A 3776-nucleotide genomic window follows, 5' to 3' on the forward strand; every position below is an offset into this window, starting at 1 on the left:
AGGTTCATGCCATTCTCCTGCCTCAGCCTCCCGAGTAGCTGGGACTACAGGCGCTCGCCACTACACCGGGCCACTAATTTTTTTTTTTTTTTTTTCATTTTTAGTAGAGGTGGTGTTTCACCATGTTAGCCAGGATGGTCTCGATCTCCTCACCTTGTGATCCACCCACCTCGGCCTCCCAAAGTGCTGGGATTACAGGCGTGAGCCACCGTGCCTGGCCGGCTGTAGTCTCTTAAAGGAAATCTCTGCCAATATATCTTTGTATCCCTAAATACTTCTGTATACAATTCTTAAATATAAGCATATTTTCTTATAGGACAATACTATTATTACATGTAATAAAATTAGAAGTAATTCATTCATATTATCTAATACCCAGGATTAAAGCTGGATTACATTTACCTAGTTGTCTCAAAACTGTGTTTTTACAGTGGGTTTCTGAATTAGGATTCAAGTCAAGTCTACTCATTACATTTGGTTGTTACATCAACAAAACTTTAACGAGAGCTGCCGCAACAACAGGATCTGAAGGCTAGGGTTATTATAACTCTGCTTTTCTTGGAGAGTGGACAGCCAGAGGGAGGTGAAGAACAACAGGTCTGGGATGCACCAGCCAGATAATCCCGTCCACAGGTCCCTGATTTGCTCACAGATACGTGATTTCTTTCATTTTTTATGTTTGTAATCATTCATTCCTGGAGTGGTTCATTGAAAGTGGACAATGCAAGGGTGAGACACTTCTAGCGTCTGATTTAAATCCAGCCCTTAACTTAACTTATTTAACATATGGGTTCATTTGAAACAAACTGATCTATGGCCCCTTATGTATGTTGAGTGCCCATTATATGCCAGTGCTGTTTAGAGACAGCACAAAGAATGGCAAGAGAAGCTAGCAAAAATGTTCTTAATTAGACGGAGGACACAAGCATGCCCTTTCAGCTGCAGGGCGCTGTACAGAGGATTGGAAAGAAAGTGCCGTGGGTGCACAAAGGGAAGGAGAAGTGTGATCAGCTCCCCTGGGAGAGGTCAGGAGAGGCTTTCCTGAAGAGGTAATCATGGAGCTGCACGTTAATATTTTCCTGCTAGGGGGAAACGCATTCCAGGCAGTGGGAACAGAATAACCCAAGGCACTAAAACTCTAAAATGCAACAATGATCTTGAGCAGCAGTGTTTCAAGTCACATGATGGGTATTTGCCCCTATGAAAATAATTCAGTTTTATCTACAAAATGTGCCTTCAGATTTCAAATAGAGATGAACGTACTGTTTAGAACACGTTTTGACAACGCTACCTTTTTAAAACTCTACTGGGTTGTGCACCATTCATTCCTACCCTGCCTGCCATCCCTTACCAGGTCAAACAAACAAGATTAGTTTTTAAAAAAATTTTAGATATTTTTATTTCTCCAAATTTGTTATTTATCAGGTGTGAATGAAATAAAAAATATAATTGAGTCCCATCATCATCATCATCATCATCATGGAAATGGCTTTAAGAGAAAACTGGTCAGATGAATATTATTGCTTCCCATTTTCTTTTGTTTTTCTTTTCTTTTTCTTTTTTTTCTTTTTTTTTTTGAGACAGAGTGTCGCTCTGTTGCCCAGGCTGGAGTGCAGTGATGCCATCTCGGCTCACTGCAACCTCCACCTCCCAGGTTCAAGGGATTCTCCTGCCTCAGCCTCCTGAATAGCTGGGATTACAGGCGTGTGCCACACGCCCGGCAATTTTTTTGTATTTTTAGTAGAGATGGGGTTTCACCATGTTAGCCAAGATGGTCTCGATCTCCTGATCTCATGATCCACCTGGCTCGGCCTCCCAAAGTGCTGGGAATACAGGTGTGAGCCACCGCATCCGGCCTGCTTCCCATTTTCAACCAGTAAATAGTTGCCACTGATAAACTGACAGCCAGGAGTCTGTCAAGAATGCTCAAGATACGTTATATAATACAACATGACTGTTCATAGCGGGAACAATCCCAGGAAATAACTTACATGTACTTCCTGATTTCATCATACAAGACAAGCACAAAAGCATCACCCATGCCTCTGAGAACACTGGACCGTGCACCCTTGAAAAAAACTTTGCCTCCTTCATTACCAGCAATCTTCCTCCAGCAGTCAAGTGTGCCTGTGTACATGATGTCAGTTCCTTTGCACCCTGACTGCATCATCATGCAGCATTGAACGCTGTCAAATGGATAGGAAGTCACCCCAGCAATAGCAGTGACAGTCTGTGCGATCATCCAGCTGATGACGATGTGGTTGTTCTTGGGATCCGGAAGCATTCCCTTTGCAGTGTCATAGATACTTAAGTAGGCAGCTCGGTAGATGACAATACCCTGCACAGACTTGTTAAAGCCTTGGTACAGGCCCTTAATCCCATCAGTTTTGTAGATCTTAACCAGGCAGTCACTGAGGCCTCAGAATTCCCTTTCAGCTCCAGCTTTACCTGCATCAGCTGCTAGACAGGTACGGGCAAAATCAAGAGGGTACACAAAACACAAGGATGTGGCCCCAGCGGCACCGCCTGATGCCAGATTCCCTGCAAAGTAGCTCCCAAACTGGGTCCTCTTGTCCACATCACCCAGGAATATCTGCTTGTATTTATCTTTGAAGGCCAAGTTGAGAGCCTGGATGGGGAAGTTATCTGATGACATTGACCAGGTTACGGTGCCAGAAGGACAGGACTCCCTGCTCCTTGGGAATATGGACCACGCAGTCTATAATGCCCTTGTATTGCATATCTGCGGTGATCTGCTTGCTGGCATGCTGTACCTCCAGCAGCAGCTTGACTCTCTTGATGGGTGCTACCCCCATCTTGGAGATGGCTGCTGCTACTACACCTGCCAGGAAGTCCTTGGTGAAGGACACAGCGGCATCTATCATGTTGAAAGGAAAGAGGAGGCAGGCTGCTGCAGGACAGGACTGGGCCGGGGACTAGCTTTCACGCCAGGGCTGTGGGGCAACAATATTAGTTTTTGTCAAATTCCAAAGCTTCATTTTTTTCCTCAAGTCCCTTTATAACTTCCCAATCTCTCTTCTTTGACTGCTCAAGATAAAACAAAAATATAATGCAAAAAATATTTCCATTCTTTTAACAAATAAAAACTCCTAAATCAATTACTTTTTACCTTCATGGTTTTGATAATCTATTCGTCATGGGTCAATGACACTTGATAGAAAAGTGGACTTCTGATCTGGTTTAAAGTCAAATCAAGGTTGTGTCCTGAGGAATTCTTGAAACTCCATGAATAACCCTGATGCTGTTAGGGAGGAATGAGATGACTGAGTCTAGTGAGAATGCTATCACCTGAGCAGTGGGACCCAGCTACTTTGTGCAATCGACTGACAAAGTGGGTGGCCTGCAACTCGGAAATTGTGCACTCACATTCTCATTCGAGTAGCTCTGCAAGGCTAGGACAGATAGGCATGACTGTATGCAACGGGCAGAGGAAATACGTGGTGTGGTGTCAAAGTTTTGCACTTGGGGACTTGTCCTGGCCCACAGCCACCATCAAAGTGATATGAAGTAGGTGACATTTAGAGTGTTTTTTCCTTGTGCTAGGCACTGTTCTAAGCATACTATTCACAACAACTGAGTGAGGTGGGTTGTATTATTCCCCTCGTATCAGTCAAGATTCTCCAGAGAAACTGAACCAGCAGGATGTATGTGTGTATATATTTAACAGGTTGGTGCAAAAGTAATGGCAATTTTTACCATTACTTTTAATGGCAAAGACTGCAGTTAGTTTTGCACCAACTTAATATTTATATGTG

The 3776-nt window shown here is 43.6% G+C and overlaps 1 pseudogene; it reads right to left on the reverse strand.

Annotated features, from left to right (window-relative positions):
• Nucleotides 1-1864: 1864 nt before the first annotated feature.
• On the reverse strand, nucleotides 1865-2944 carry LOC105533682 (annotated as a pseudogene).
• Nucleotides 2945-3776: the final 832 nt, after the last annotated feature.

This window comes from Mandrillus leucophaeus, unplaced genomic scaffold (genome assembly GCF_000951045.1).
Source record: "Mandrillus leucophaeus isolate KB7577 unplaced genomic scaffold, Mleu.le_1.0 Scaffold128, whole genome shotgun sequence".
Lineage (NCBI taxonomy): Eukaryota > Metazoa > Chordata > Mammalia > Primates > Cercopithecidae > Mandrillus > Mandrillus leucophaeus.